This window comes from Mobula birostris, chromosome 15, assembly GCF_030028105.1.
Source record: "Mobula birostris isolate sMobBir1 chromosome 15, sMobBir1.hap1, whole genome shotgun sequence".
In the NCBI taxonomy this organism is placed as follows: domain Eukaryota; kingdom Metazoa; phylum Chordata; class Chondrichthyes; order Myliobatiformes; family Myliobatidae; genus Mobula; species Mobula birostris.
The window spans coordinates 22,710,441-22,727,868 of NC_092384.1; the positions used below are offsets into that span (position 1 = coordinate 22,710,441).

At 43.0% G+C, this 17,428-nt stretch overlaps 1 pseudogene; it reads left to right on the plus strand.

Annotated features, from left to right (window-relative positions):
* Positions 1 to 1,027: 1,027 nt before the first annotated feature.
* Positions 1,028 to 13,501, plus strand: LOC140210257 (tubulin polymerization-promoting protein family member 3-like; annotated as a pseudogene).
* Positions 13,502 to 17,428: the final 3,927 nt, after the last annotated feature.

Genomic DNA, 17,428 nt, shown 5'->3' on the forward strand with positions numbered 1-17,428 from the left:
GATGCTTTAGGATATTATGTGAGCCATTTCAGGGGTATAAAATATAGTTCAAGTTTATTGGTTTTGAAATTAAAGAGTTAAGTTATACTGTAGTTCTTCTTTGGCTTGGCTGAATCTGAGAATTCTTCAAACACTGCTGAATAGCAAAGGAATGCAGGAAAGCTCCTCACTGATGTACTTGCTCATTCGAACAGGTCTGACCAGTTAGCACAGAACACGAAATACTGAACACTACAGTACAGAAACAGGCCATTTGCCCACAATATCTGTGCCAACCATGATGCTCATTTAAACAGCACATTCATTTGTATATTAGATTAGATTCAACTTTACTGCCATTGTGCCAAGTACAGATACAAAGCCAATGAAATGCATTTAGCATCTGATCAGAAATGCAAAGAATAGTGTTATTTACAAAATAATTGCGAATAAAAAAGTGCTACAGCACATAAATATAAAAGTACTGAGACAGTACAATACGGATGCAATACTGCTTAGCGCTGTGATGTGAGGTTCAGCAGTGTCACAGCCTCAGGGAAGAAGCTCTTCCTGTGTCTGCTGGTGCGGGAGCAGAGGCCCCTGTAGCACCTACTGGATGGGAGGAGAGTAAAAAGTCCATGGTTTGGGTGAGATGCATCCCTGATAATGCTTTTCGCCCTGCCCAGGCAGCGTTTATGGTAGATGTTCTCAATGGTGGGCATATATGACCTATATCCCTCCAATTAACATACATCTATTCACTAGTTTTAAATGCCATTCTAATGTCACGTCTTACCCTTCAAGGAATACCTGATCATGTGTCTGTTTAAATGCCTTTTAAACTTTGCTAATGTTTAATCAGCCATTTTGGCGGAGGGACAGTATTTCCCATTCATCAGCACTCCCTACTCAGTAAAGCAACTTCAGTGTAAAGATTGGAAATATTTCCATCTCTTCAGTTGTAGAATACAATTTCTTTTCCAATAGTTTTAGATAATTTCCTTTCAAATCCCTCTTTTTATTTTACACAGGACAACTGAGTAAACCACAGAAACTGAAGAATGGCAGGAACATCAACAAATACGCAAGCTCTGCATGAGTCTTTCAAAAAGTTTGCAATGCATGGGGATACTAAGTCAACTGGGAATGAAATGAATGGGAAAAACTGGTGCAAACTGTGCAAAGACTGCAACATAATCAATCGATGGTAAAACAGTCACCTCAACCGATGTGGATATTCTATTTTCCAAAGTAAAGTAGGTAGCAGCCACTTCCAGAGTCAGAATCAGAATCAGGTTTTTTCTCACCGGCACGTGACGTGAAATTTGTTCACTTAGCAGCAGCATTTCAATGCAATACATAATGCAGTAGAGAGAGAATAATAATAATAATAAATAAAATAAAAATAATAATAAATAAACAAGTAAATCAATTACATATATTGAATAGATTTTTTTTAAAAGTGCAAGAACTGAAATACTGTATATTAAAAAAAAGTAAGGTACTGTTCACGGGTTCAATGTCCACTTAGGAATCGGATGGCAGAGGGGAAGAAGCTGTTCCTGAATCGCTGAGTGTGTGTCTTCAGGCTTCTGTACCTCCTACCTGATGGTAACAGAGAGAAAAGGGCATGCCCTGGGTAAAGCTCAATAAAACTGCTCGTACTCATTTTATTGCATAAATTTGCTGAAATTTTCCTCACAATAGAAAGTACATCAAGCCAATTTGACAATGCAAATCTTGGACCGAGCGATGTGATGACTAGTCTGCTATTGTTTTCCTTATACTCGCTCAGTGCACTGCTGTAATGAAATGATCTGTATGGATGGTATGCCAAACAAGATTTTCACTGTACCTCGGTACATGTGACAATAATAAATACTAATTAAATGTTATTACATAATTCTCTATCATCCAGTTTATCCTCGAGGATAGCACTTACAATTCCATTCCCATCAGATTGGACTAAATGTTGTAGTCACAGTAGTCTGCAACTCCCAGGAGCCCTGAGACAATCATAAAGTCCTGAGCAATTGAAGGCCACCAACAGAACGGAATACGTGAGGACAGTAAATAATAAAATTATTTCACTTCTCAAAGTTTAACCCATCCATCATTTTAATCCACCCACTCCAGCAAAGCAATCAACCGAGCATCGAGGTCAATGATGACAACATAGGGTTGAGAGAGCAAACTGTCAGTCACCTTGTCTTGGATGGTGCCAACCTTCATGCTTCATTTATCATCTGATTGTGCCTTGTGGACTATAGAAACGCTTTAGCGATTTGGACGTTTGGTCTCATAGAGTATTCAGTGTTTGAACTATAGGGACAGTGAGCGAAGATGCAGACTATGAAATATCAGAAAAACTCCCTGTAATGTGCGCTGTAGTGTGTTTACTTGTCTGCATATATACCTGTACTATGCAACATCATTTATTTTAGTGCTGTGTCTGGGGAGAAATGATAGACTGCAGGGATAAATCCAGCCAGGTTTCAAAGGGATATGCAGGTACCAAAGGACCTGGGTGTTGATGGCTGCCTATCCTTGAGAGTGGTAAACCTCTGTGATTCAGAATTCATAAAGCAATACAAAGCAATGTTGAACAGTACAAAACACCAGTTAGGTCACAACTATAATCATGCATCCAATTCTGATAACCACACAGATGGAGATTTTGGAGAAAATACAGCGGAGATTTACTGGAATGGTTTTAGGGAGGAGGGACTTTTGGCCTCAAGATTTGACTGAAGAAATTGGTGGTTCTACACTCAGTGGAGAGGACTTTTGTTAAAGGTGTACAAGGTTTCATCTGGTTTAGGTAAGGTAAATATGGGGAAGCTATTTCCATTAGCAGATGGTTCAATATTTAAGGCATTGGCAAAAAATTACCAGGGCAGCTTGAGAAAAATTTTGATGTGCCAGGATATCTCTGCAGGAGAGTATCCTCAGCCCAACCATCTTCAACAGCTTCCTTGAAGGCATTCTTTGCATCATAAAGTCTAGAGGTCTATTTTTGAACGGCTTGTCAAGCCTCATATCACAGCCAGCCTCCCCTCATCACTGGATCCTCTACAGTTTGCTTATCGTCCAAATCGCTCTACGGAGGATGCAATATCCACCACACTGCACACAGTTCTCTCTCACTTGGACAACAAAGACACTTATGCCAGAATCCCATACATTGATTTCAGTTCAGCGTTCAATACCATCATCCCGCAGAGACTAGTGGAGAAACTGTCGCTGCCTGGCCTTAACATTGCCATGTGTCGCTGGATTCTGGATTTCTTAACAGAGAGACCACAGTCAGTCCGTGTTGGCAGGAACATCTCTGACTCCATCACACTGAGCACTGGATCCCCACAAGGCTGTGTGCTTAGCCCATTGCTGTTTACACTGCTAACACATGACTCTGCAGCCAGATTCAAGGGGAACCTGATCATTAAATTTGCTGATGATACCACAGTGGTGGGGCTCATCAGCAAAAATGATGAAATGATGTACAGGGAGGAGGTCAAACACCTAGAGAGCTGGTGGAGTGATAACAACTTGATGCTTAATGTCACCAAAACCAAGGAGATGATCGCTGATTTCAGACAGTCTCAGCCTGAGCACACACCCCTCAGCATCAGTGGCCCCACAGTGGAGAGAGTGGAAAACATCAAGTTCCTTGGGGTGAAGATCTCGGACAATCTCACCTGGTCCAGGAACACCACTGGGATTGTGAAACAGGCCCAGCAGAGATTGCACTTTCTGAGGAAGCTTAAACAAGCATCACTCCCCACTAACATCTTAACTACATTCTACAGAGGCGTGGTTGAGAGTGTGCTGACCTTTAGCATCACAACCTGGTACTCCAGCTGCAGTGCTGTTGACAAAAAAGCCTTGCAGAGGGTGGTTAAGGGAGCAGAGAAGGTTATTGGGGTCTCCCTACCTTCAGTCCAAGACCTCTTTCAGAGTCGATGTCTCCAGAAGACACGGTACATCATTAAAGACACCTCACACCCTCTCCATGAACTGTTTGCTCTTCTGCCATCAGACAAACGTTACAGGAGCATCAAACCTAAAACCACAAGGCTACTAAACAGCTTCCTCCCACAGGCAGTCAGACTGCTAAATAGCTGCTCTACCCGACTCTGCTTTGGACCCTTTTAACTTGCACTGGACACTTATAACTGATTTTAACTGACATGTGGCTGTTGTGTTTTACGATTTATTGTTATGTTTATTATTTAGTGTTGCGTTTGTTATGTTATGATTGCACTGCTCCTGGGAAACGCTGTCTCATTCTGCCCTGCAGAGCTGATGTACGGTTAGAATGACAATAAAGTTTTGAATCTTTACTTGACCAGACAATCTTCGGTTCCATTCACAACTCCTCAGCATACAAAACAATCCCTGTCTGTACGCAGCAAGATCTAGACAAACGTCAGGCACAGGTAGCAGGAGACACTTATGCTTCTGAAGCACCTGGCAATGAATATCTTCCATATACAGAGCCGAATCATCTACCTTTGATATCGAAAGGCATTATCTTCAGCAACCCATTTCCCATCAATATCCTGGAGGTCATCATCGATTCGAGGCTCAATTTGACCAGCCACATAAATACTACAGCTGTGAGAACAGGCTAAAAAGTGAATAAACACAAGAGATTTTGCAGTTGCTAGAAAGCCAGAGCAACACGCACCATAAAATGCTGGAGGAACTCAGCAGTTCAGGCACATCAGTGGAGAGGAATACACAGTCAGTGTTTTGAGCTGAGACACTTCAAGAAGTCCGTTCATCAGAAGCCAAGTATCCCGCAACAAACAAAACACATTCCGATACCCCAAGGTCCTTCCATCACCTACCAGAATTTAGCAAGGTTCATGCAAATCCAACAACACTCAAGAATTTCAACAACATTCAGGACTATGCAGCTCACTGGATTAGTTCTGTATCCAGCACCTTAAATATTTATTCCCTCTGCCACAGGACCATGTGCTGGCCGGTGGTGTAGTGGCATCAGCACCAGGTTTTGAGGTGAGTGGTCCCCGGTTTGAATCCGGCCGGCTCCTTGCACGCTTTCCATCCGTGCTGGGTTGAGCGTCAAGCTAGCAACTCGGCCACGTAAACAACAGACAAAATGGTCAAAGAACACTGAGGTTGTCTACAAGAAGGGTCAGAGCCGTCTCTATTTCCTGAGGAGACTGAGGTCCTTTAACATCTGTGGGACGATGCTGAGGATGTTCTACGAGTCTGTGGTGGCCAGTGCGATCATGTTTGCTGTTGTGTGCTGGGGCAGCAGGCTGAGGGTGGCAGACACCAACAGGATCAACAAACTCATTCGTAAGGCCAGTGACGTTGTAGGGATGGAACTGGACTCTCTCACGGTGGTGTCTGAAAAGAGGATGCTGTCTAACCTGCATGCCATCTTGGTCAATGTCTCCCATCCACTACATAATGTACTGGGTGGGCACAGGAGTACATTCAGCCAGAGACTCATTCCACCGAGGTGCAACACAGAGCGTCATAGTAAGTCACTCCTGTCTGTGGCTATCAAACTTTCCAACTCCTCCCTTGGAGGGTCAGACACCCTGAGCCAGTAGGCTGGTCCTGGACTTATTTCCTGGCATAATTTACATATTATTATTTAATTATTTATGGTTTTATATTGCTATATTTATACTCTATTCTTGGTCGGTGCAATTGTAACGGAACCCAATTTCCCTTGGGATCAATAAAGTATGTCTATCTATCAATCTATCTATCTATCTAAATGCCAAAAAAAGGGCAAGGTTGCCACAAGACGCGTAGGGGAATAACAACAGTCTCATAGAGGACACAGTCTGTCCATCTACAGAAAGTACAGCCGTTACTGCTCTAATCTACTCTGACTGCACCTCCCAGACAGGCTACCTCGGTCTCCATGGCCACATGGGAACATCTCAAACTCCAGGTTCCTTGGCAAATTGCACACCATCTGCTTTGGAAACGTATTCCTTTTTGCAGCTGGATCTTGTTTCTCTCTATCCAGCAGCACAGCTGGAATCTCATCACCTGAAGAACGGCAACATTTCAACAAGGTGACTTCTGAATGGCCAACAGGGATTTCCAATAAATATTGGCCTTGCTGGTTTGTCCAGTTGTTATTGCTGAACAATAATTATATTGTAGATGTTAGAAAAATGAGTCTAGAACTACTGGTTACATTCAATATATCAGGTTGCATCAAATGAAAGAGAAACAGATTTTACATTATAGATTCTTGAGCAATGATCATATTTCCATTTTTTTTCTCCATAAACGCTGTTTGACTTGCTCAGTATTTACAACATCTCCTGCTTTGTATTTACAATTTTTAATGCCAGTCCAATCCGGAAACAATAAGAGAAAGTTAATCTACAATTATGTTTTAATTCCAGGGCCAAATCAGCTCGGGTGATCAACTTTGAAGAGTTTAAAGCGGCTCTGAGAGAACTCGCTCCAAAGAGGTTCAAAGGACAAAGTCAAGAAGATGCACTTCAGTCAATTTATGGTTTAATAGCTGGAAAAGACCCAGCTAACCTCGGAGTAACAGTAAGTGTGTTGACCCAACCTAATTACAAACTCAGATCTGAAGCTGAATCATGCAGTTTCAAATGTCTCCATAAGATTCCATTAACTTCCCTCCAGTTTCTGGCTTTTATATTGAGATATTGAACACTTAAAATTCCTGAACTCATTCTCTTCTTCTGACTGGAACCAATAGAATGAAGCAGACTTTGGTTCATTTCATCAGATCCTTCAGAAGATATACAGCCATGTCATCGACTTCCTGAGCATATTATCTACTGTATGTATACTCAGAATACAGAAATAATATAGATCACATCACACACACTTGTACATCTGTATGTGCTCACAGAAACATATATCTGTCACAGACACATTTGCATATGGTGTCAATTCAAAACAACCATGTGTGTGTTTGCAGCAAATACTGGCCAGACGAATTAATTTCTAATGGATGAAATGTTCAACTGGAGAGCACTCTCCAACAGACAGCTTGAAATGAGACTTGGAACTTATTTTTTATGAAATGCTTAAATCAATCCCTCTGTAAAGAGAGTTCTGGGGCCATTATTTTCCATTCAGGTCAAACCATCAAACTATGCATGGCAGGCTTTACATGGTGGGCAGATGAAGTCCCTCCAAGCAGATTGGTAATTTAGCCAGCTTACACCCAGGACACTCTACAATCAAGCATGTTACAAAGTGGTTCAGAGCTTGGTTACAGGCTTTTCAGCCCATCAGGTGAGCTTCAATCATAAACTACCCATTTATTCCAATCCTAATAAATCCTGTTATCCCTGCATTGATTGGATTCATTCACTCTTTCCCGATCACTAGGGGCAATTAGTGATGGCCGCTTAATCTTCTTTGGTGTGTGGGAGGAAAGCAGAGCACCTGGACTGTAAACAAATTCCCCAAGACTAGGATTGGACCGGGGTCTCTGGCTCTACCCACTGCATCAGTGTACTGCTCTTTGAGCTGTAGGGAAGTTCCTACAGTGTTGAGCTTCTGTACGACTGATGTGCTCACCCACCCTCAATGGAGGCAGAGCATTGAACAGTAGTTACTCAAAATATGTTGTGTACTCCTTCTTGAAAAGTCTGCCCAGTACAATATGCGATGAAATGCTCCAAGATTTTTTGAGTGTATTTGTTGCCATCCTTTGACTTCACTTTGAGGGAATTCTTAAAGCTCAAATCACTTGGGAGTACTTGCCAGCAATTGCAATTAGTCAAAAAAACACAAGAGATCCTACAGATGCTGGAAATCCGGAGTAATACACAAAAATGTGGGAGGACTCAGCATATCAGGCAGCATCTATTGAAAGAGATGAAGTATTGACATTTCAGGCTGAGATCTTCATCAGGACTCATGAACTGATGAGGGGGTCTCGGTCCGAAATGTCAGTTTATTATTCCCTTCTGTGGATGCTGTCTGACCTGCTGAGTTCCTCCAACACTTTGGGTGCAATTGGTCAAAGATTCAATGGTAATCTCGGGTGTTTCAGCCAACAGAACATAAGATGTTGTGGATGAACATCAAAACAGGCATTCAATGAATAAATTTTAAATGAAATCACCTTGAATTCTTGAGAACACAGTCCAAGCTGACAGCGGGCTCTGCAACAACACATCGGATGGGATTTAAAACCAGCACACCCCACTCCCCCCCCCCCCGCAACATCCAGATTCTGAATCTAATTTGAGTACAAGGATATTTCAGTTCAGTGATTTTTTTCTCTGTTGCATTTTCTATCCATGGAAAGGTTAGGAATTATCTGTAAAATCTCATTGTAAGAAGTCGACAGCTGTAACACACAAGATGCCAGATTAGTCAGGCCAAGAATGTTGGCCATTTTCCATGGAAACCGGCCATCTACACCACTTTTACAATGCTGGTGGCTCTTCCCAAACCAAATGATTTTATTGGCTGTGTGTACGTGTTGAAGGAATCAGCAGCGTTCAAGGGTGTGGGCCTGGGAGTGGAAATGTGGAGATCCACCTAAATGATACCCTGCTCGGGAACAACAATATTTCCCATGCCAGAGAAACTCAGCTGCCACATGACCATAGTGTATCATATCCCACAAACAAGTGCTAGTTACTCCGGTAACTGCATGATTCCACCAGGCTACAATTCTGTGGTTTCACAAAGCAAGACGTGTGGTAGGTGGTTGCTTGAAGATCGAGTCTCATTGGAACGCTTGCTCACGAGTACCTGTAATATATCCTCCAGAAAATAGGTTACAGCTTTCCTTTCCACCTCCATGTGTCCGTCCATATTCCTGTGCTGCTGAATTCATCCCACCCCTGAATCCCCTGGACTGTGCTCTTGCCATTGTGTGCGTGACCATGAAATGTTTCATACAGGACAAACCATCTTCGGCACCAAGATGGACAAAAGCATATTTCTGGAAGCAGCCAAAAAAAACGTGCACTGTAACGAAGCTTTGGAAAGATTCTCTTGGGTGCCGAACAGCAGATTTGCAGACTTGTAAGTCAGAGAGAGAAAAAAATACAAGTGGAAAGTCAGATCTTAGAAGAACGAAAAGGCTAATGATTGGCATGAGCTCAGGGATTCTCTGCGTCTTTCAGCCATTTCCACCCACCACTCACTCAGTCTCTTAGCCAGCTCACTATTTGGAGAATCAAATACAGGTATATTGGACAGAATGAATCCCCTGCTACTTCCAGCATTATCCTTGAAGAGGATCAACATTAACAACTATACATGTTAGAAACACAGAAACATAGAAAACCTACAGCACAATACAGGCCCTTTGGCCCACAGAGTTATGCCAAACATGTCCCTACCTTAGAAATTACTAGGCTTACCCATAGCCCTCTATTTTTCTAAGCTCCATGTACCTATCCAAAACTCTCTTAAAAGACCCTATAGTATCCGCCTCTACCACTGTTGCCGGCAGCCCATTCCATGCACTCACCACTGTCTGAGTAAAAAACTTACCCCTGACATCTCCTCTGTACCTACTCCTCAGCACCTTAAAACTGTGCCCCCTTGTGGCAACCATTTCAGCCCTGGGAAAAAGCCTCTGACTATCCACACGATCAATGCCTCTCATCATCTTATACACCTCTATCAGGTCACCTCTCATCCTCCGTCGCTCCAAGGAGAAAAGGCCGAGTTCACTCAACCTGCTTTCATAAGGCATGCTCCCCAATCCAGGCAACATCCTTGTAAATCTCCTCTGCACCCTTTCTATGGCTTCCACATCCTTCCTGTAGTGAGGTGATCAGAACTGAGCACAGTACTCCAAGTGGGGTCTGACAGTCCTCCACACTATCCACAACATCCCCAACCTTTGTGTCATCAGCAAATTTACTAACCCATCCCTCCACTTCCTCATCCATGTCATTTATAAAAATCACAAAGAGAAGGGGTACCAGAACAGATCCCTGAGGCACACCACTGGTCACCAACCTCCATGCAGGATTTGACCCATCTACAACCACTCTTCGCCTTCTGTGGGCAAGCCAGTTCTGGATACACAAAGCAATGTCCCCTTAGATCCTATGCCTCCTTACTTTCTCAGTAATCCTTGCATGGAGTACCATATCAAATGCCTTGCTGAAATCCATATACACTATATCTACTGCTCTTCCTTCATCAATGTGTTTAGTCACTTCCTCAAAAAATTCAATCAGGTTCGTAAGGCACGGCCTGCCCTTTTCAAAGCCGTGCTGACTATTCCTAATCATATTATACCTCTCCAAATGTTTATAAATGCTGCCTCTCGGGATCTTCTCCATCAACTTACCAACCACTGAAGTAAAACTCACTGGTCTATAATTTCCTGGGCTATCTCTACTCCCTCTCTTGAATAAGAGAATTTGATAGAGGAATGTAAGTGTGTGACCCAACAATCCCCCCTATCAGTGAACCATTGTCCGTCCCCGAATCTGCTGCAGTTGTACGTTTTGATTTGAATACATGCTCAGTATTCTTCAGGATGCCATATGTAATAGGTAATGGTCCAAAGCATGGCTTCAACAGAGAGACCCTTGCCAAAATGTAGGCCCATCGGTACATTTGCAAAGTCACAAATTGCAGTGTATTAACCTTTCATGGTCCTTCACCGACTTGGGACGCCAGTAGTTTATCCACAAATAGTACATCAGGCAAACTGAAGGTTGACTGATTTTACTAGTTTCTTCCTCACCTCTTGACAGTAATTGAGCCCATGGTCCTTAAGCAACCTCCACCCAGGCAGGGTAAAGTCATAAAAAAGTTGGGAATGTGTTCCTCTGCTGGACAGGGAGAATTCTTCCTTCCTATTTAGCACTCTGGAAAAATAACCTTCTGCCTCATGATCTTTGTTCTGCTTTTATACATTGGATGAGGGCGAATCAGAATGAGAATCAGGTTTATTCTCACCGGCATGTGCTGTGTAATTTGTTAACTTAGCAGCAGCAGTTCAATGCAATACATAATATAGAAGAAGAAGAAAAAATAATAATAATAAATAAATAAGCAAATCAATTACAGTACTAATTTACTAATTTTTAATATTTTTAATATTTAGTATTTGTAATCCAGGGAGCGGGAAGTGCAGAATCAAATATCACAGTGATGTTTGTATGTTCTAGTATCAATTGTTTGGCGACAATAAAGTATAAAGTATATATATATTGAATAGATTAAAAATCATGCAAACAACAGAAATAATATATATTCAAAAAGTAAGGTAGTGTTTCTGCATTCAATGTCCATTTAGGAATCAGATGGCAGAGGGGACGAAGCTGTCACTGAATCGCTGAGTGTGTGCCTTCAGGTTTCTGTATCTCCTACCTGATGGTAACAGTGAGAAAAGGGCATGCCCTGGGTGCTGGGATCCTTAATAATGGATGCTGCCTTTCTGAGACATCGCTCCTTGAAGATGTCCTGGGTACTTTGTAGGCTAGTACCCAAGATGGAGCTGACTAAATTTACAACTCTCCAGTTTCTTTCAGTCCTGTCCAGTAGTCGCTCCTCACCCCCACCCCCATACCAGACAGTGATGCAGCCTGTCAGAATGCTCTCCACGGCACAACTATAGAAGTTTTTGAATGTATTTGTTGACATACCAAATCTCTTCAAACTCCTAATGAAGAATAGTCGCTGCCTGGCCTTCTTTATAACTGCATTGATATGTTGGGACCAGGTTAGATGCTCAGAGACCTTGACACCCAGGAAGTTGAAGCTGCTCACTCTCACCACTTCTGATCTCGCTGTGAGAATTGGTATGTGTTCCTTCGTCTTACCCTTCCTGGTCAATAATCAGCTCTTTCATCTTACTGATATTGAGTACAAGGTTGTTGCTGCAACACCACTCCACTGGTTGGCATATCTCGCTCCTGTACACCCTCTCCTCTCCATCTGAGATTCTACCAACAATGGTTGTATCATCAGCAAATTTATGGATGGTATTTGAACTATGCCTAGCCACACAGTCATGTGTATATAGAGAGTAGAGCAGTGGACTAAGCACACACCCCTGAGGTGCACCAGTGTTGATCGTCAGCGAGGAGGAGATGTTATCACCAATCTGTACAGATTGTGGTCTTCCGGTTAGGAAGTCAAGGACCAATTCCAGAGGGAGGTACAGAGGCCCAGGTTATGTAACTTCTCATTCAGGATTGTGGGAAAGATGGTGTTTAATGCTGAGCTATAGTCGATGAACAGCATCCTGACATAGGTGTTTGTATTGTCCAGGTGGTCTAAGACTGTGTGAAGAGCCATTGAGATCAAATCTGCCGTTGACCTATTGTGGCAACAGGCAAATTGCAATGGGTCCAGGTCCTTGCTGAGGCAGGAGTTCAATCTAGTCATGAGCAACCTCTCAAAGCATTTCATCACTGTCGATGTGAGTGCTACCAGGCAATAGTCATTTAGGCAGCTCACATTATTCTTCTTAGGCACTGGTAGAATTGTTGTCTTTTTGAAGCAAGTGGGAACTTCCACCCGTAGAAGTGAGAGTTTGAAAATGTCCTGGATCATTTTAACTTATTCATTCAAAACCCTAAGCTCGCTCATTGCCGCATAATATTGTTTCTTTCTTTCAAACACTGACTAGGCTTGGCACGGGAATAAAAACTTACTGATATCACTCCTAGTTACCTCCGGCCAATTTCATTAAGTACAGTACCTCACTGTTTGACTCCTACTGTTTCATTTGCAGCATATTCCAAACATACTTTTTCCATATCACACATTATACTTCCTGAAAGACTAGTGGATGGAATATTCCATTCAGTCTCTCAATCTCTCCTCACAATATTGATCCGGACACTGGACACTGGACACTGAAGGCTCATCCCAGTACTGTCAATAGCAGGTGGGGTTTGAATCCCTCCTTACTCATTGGCAGTATTCAATGACCAGAACATTTGGCTGATTGGCCAAAACTTCCCCTTGACCATAAGTTGCTTTAACCTTCTGAGGCTCCTGCATCATATATTCCCATTTTAATAACCCTAGTGAAGCACAAGGTCCTAATACTTCCATTATCTTCAAACCTTTCCTCAAATGTAATCATGATCTCCTGTGGAACTTGTATGAATGCAGCAGTTTGTAGTCCCTCTTTATCTGTTTCGGACATAAAAATGTAATCTCACCCATTTGACCAGTGACCTCAATGCAAATTTATGGTGAAAACGACAGATATTTAAAAAAAAATCTAACCTTTTCAATGTCGTTTCTCCTTCTAGGTTGCAACTAAAGGAGGTGGCATTGAAAGCCTGACAGACACCTCTAAGTACACGGGTTCCCACAAGGAACGCTTTGACGAAGGCGGAAAAGGTGAAGGGATCAGTGGCAGGGAGTACAAAGCAGAAAATACAGGTTACGTTGCAAATTACCAGGGTGCTGGAACGTATGACCAGAAAGTGAAGAAGTAGAAGTCGTTTAGATGCTTCCACTAAAGGACAGAAGGGCACCTGCACTCTCTGCACCCTCTTCAGTTGCTTAAGTTCTCTAGCGTTTACATTAAAGGATTAAATTACATTTCTACTTTTACTTTTAAGTGCCTTCTTTACTGGTAGAAAGTGTGACTCACTGCTCCTGGTTCATCATTCCTGTCCTAAGGCGGCGAGCTGTGCTCAGTTGCTCTGATTCTGTTCCAAGGGCTGAAATATTTTAAGGATGCACTTTCACCCACAATGGCAACAATCGTAAATGCTCGCAAACATGGAGGTTGAGGGCAATAGAGAATGTCACCATGCAATTAAAAGATTGGGGTTGGAATACCAGTGCGAGTTAAGGAGGGGAGGAGGAGTCTGCCACATGAAACAGGATTGAGGAAGAGTACCAGGCCAGACAGAAGGAAGAATGCCTTTGTGTACATAAGGGAGATCATTGACAGCTGGGGGAGTGGGGAACAGGCTGAGAGGAATATGGAAGAATATAAAGGCAGCTCAGTGATGCAGGGGAGGGGGTGATAGTGTGGAGCAACAGGTATTGCTCCTGCCTTACTGCTTGGGTTTCAGACTGACCTCCATTTTACCTGTGCAGTGTTTGCCCATTCTCCTGGTGGCCTGGTTGTGCTCCTACTGTTGACGGCATAGGAATGGCGTAACTGAGGGAAAAAAGCCTAACCAGGAGCAGATAATATGTAGCAACAGAGGGGACAGAGCTTTGTGTGAATTCTACATGAGAGTCAAGAAGTTTTGGAGAACTGATCTGTCCCTATGGCAACAGTAATTTAAAACACGGTAGCATAAGGGCGGTGCATAGCACAACAGTTTACAGTGCAGATGACCCAGGTTCAATTCCCGCTGATGCCTGTGAGGAGGTTGTACATTCTTCTCATGACCATGTGTGTTTTCTTTGGGTCCCCCCACAGTCCAAAGATGTAGCAGCTGGTGGAAGCCCGGTTTCCTTGGGACACTCTCCAGTCTCACCAATTCCATGAGATTGAGACAGCTCTCCCATCCCAAACTCCAGTTTGTGTGGACGCTGTGCAATTTGCTACCCTGTTACAAACAACAGAGAGCACGCTGACTGTATACGATTAAATGAATTATATTTATGAATCATAACTAAAGGGTCAGTAAAGAAAAGGGCCCATTATACCAGGGGTGATTGATAAGTTTGTGGCCTGAGGTAGAAGGAGATGAGTTATTAACTTCAAGCTTTCTGCATTTTCACTCAAAGAGTTGAGATGCACGTGCATGTACTGAGAGTGTCTTGGACCTCCAGGTGGTCCACAGCAGGGATGATTCATAAGTTTGTGGCCTACGGTAGAAGGAGATATACAGCTCTCTTTACATGCACATGCAGTTCAACTCTTTCAGTGATAATGCAGGAAGTTTGAAGTCAATAACGCATCTCCTTCTACCTTAGGCCACGAACTTGTCAATCACCCCTGCTGTGGACACTTTCTGGAGGTCCAAGATCCGTATGATCCATGACTGTTGGACTAAGTGTGTAAATGTAGGAGGGGACTATGTTGAAAAATAAATGAGCTAGGTTTTCTAAAATTGACTCTTCTACCTTAGGTCATGAACTTATCAATCACCCCTTGTACTTGAACAGTCAAATGTGCACAAGTTGGAGCTCAGCTCTTCCCCAAAAGTAAGATTCACCGATCCTCAGCTCCTGACTGCATCGAATCATGATCCCCCACCGGATCGAACCCTACGACCGGCTCTCTCCAGCGTCTTCTCTTCCTCTCCCACCAAACAAAGGACCCAGCTCACAACGGCGTCAGGCACACAACACAAAAAACCGCGCCCCTGATCGGACGGCTCACATTCCAAAGCACCCGTTATCTCCAACCATAAACCAAACACTGCTTCCACAGAAAGACCATTACGTTAGCAGTGAAACTTTTCCTGGGGTGCTAAGGTAGGCTAATTGATCATTGTAAATGGTTTAATTAGGCTGAGATTCAATCACGGGATTGCAGGGTGGTGGGCTCTGAAAGGCCGGCAGGGCAACTCCACACTGGGTGTCAATTAAGTAAAATAAATAAATCCTGCAAGTATATGCCATTAATGCAAGGATGATGCAATGCCAATTTTAAATTTGATCACTTTTTATTAACAGAGGATATTAAGCAAATAGTATGCTGGTGAAATAACAGGATTAACCAGAAGCTCAGGAAAGTCTGCCGATGCTAGAAAGCCAAAGCAAGGCACACAAAATGCTGGCGGAACAGTGGCCGTCTCAGCCTGAGACCCTCCTTCACGATGGAAGAAGAAGGGGAAAGATGCCAGAATAAACAGGTGGAGAGGGGTAGGGAGCTAGCTGGAAGGTGATAGGTGAAGCCAGGTGGGTGGGAAAGGTCAAGGACTGGAGAGGAAGGAATCTGATAGGGGAGTGGCGGCTTTGGGTGAGTACATGGTCAAAGAGTTGGAGAGCAGAAGAGGGGAGCAGTCAGAAAGGGTTTCACTGAACTCATGTTGAAGAAACAATCTAAAGTTCTTCAGGGTAGAAGTCCCTTGTAGAGACTTCACAGTGGAGCAGCAGATCATACACACAGGAGATTCTGCAGATGCTGTAAATCCAAAGCAATGCACACAAAATGCTGGAGGAACTCAGCAGGTCTGGCAGCATCTACGGAAATCAATAAACGGTCGATGTTTTGGACCGAGACCAGGATTTTGCACTGATGACAAGAGGTCAAATTCCATCACAGTGGTTGTGACTTTTAAATATGGTTAGCCAAATAATCTGGAATTTCAAAAGAATAAATTAGTCGAAGTAATAGTAACCATTAAACTACTAGATCATCATTAAAAATCCATCCAGTTAATTACCACCCAATCAGAACACCAAAGTAATGGAAAGTGTTATTGTGACACTGTTACAGCTTGAGGCATCGGAGTTCAGAGTTCAATTCTAGCCCCATCTGTAAGGAGTTTGTATGTCTTCCCCAATGACCATGTGGCTTTCCTCCGGGTGCTCTGGTTTCCTCCCACATTCCAAAGACTTACTGGTTAGTCGGTTAATTGTCCTATGATTAGGCTAGGGTTAAATCGGTGGGTTTCTGGGTGGTGCGGTTTGTTGGACCAGAAGGGCCAGTTTTGTGCTGTATCTTTAAATGTTTAAAAAATTATTTATTATTTATTAAGATACAGTGTGGAATAGGCTCTTCGAGCCCCACCGCCCAGCTATCCCCTGACTTAATGCTCGCCTAATCACAGGACAACCTACTATAACAATTAACCTACAAACCGACAGATCTTTGGACTGTGGGAGGAAACAAAAAAAATAAACCAACCAAAAAAGATGAGTTATCACTTGGGTGTTGCTGGAACTTACCGAGCTCCAGCGAAACAAACAACATGCTGGAGAATGTGGTGGGACTGTGGAGTGAAGTGGACAGTTGATGTTTTGGGTTGAGATCCTTCATCTGAACTGGGTCTGGACAGGCAGTACATGTGAGGGCCTCAACTTGAAACGTTGACATCCATTTCTCTCCAAAGATGCTGCCTGACCCATTGAGTTCCTCCAGCGTTTTGTTTGTTCCACCAGATTCTAGCATCTGCAGACTCATGTACTCCAGACCACATTATGGTCTTGGTCGAAACTTAGACAAAGGAGCTGGATTCCAGAGCCTGATCAGTGACTCTGTCCATGGCATCAGCATAAGAGAGCTCCAATAAAATAAATCAAGAGCGTGACTCGGGAACTGACCCTGACACCAGCCACACTGAAAGTGCACTGAGCAATAGACTGGACATGACATGATCTGCTGTGGTGGAAAAAGTACAAGTACTTCCCTTCGTTTGTGAAAAATGCTGATCAATAACTCTTTTTACAACAGCAGGAGCCCATAGTATTTACACAATTCTTTGTGGTGGAATTTTAAAATAAATACAATAATGCAGAAAATTAAAAAACAGTTATGTTCAACCTGATTATGACAGATGACAATGTTCAGAGTACATTGATTCTCAAGTATGCGTAC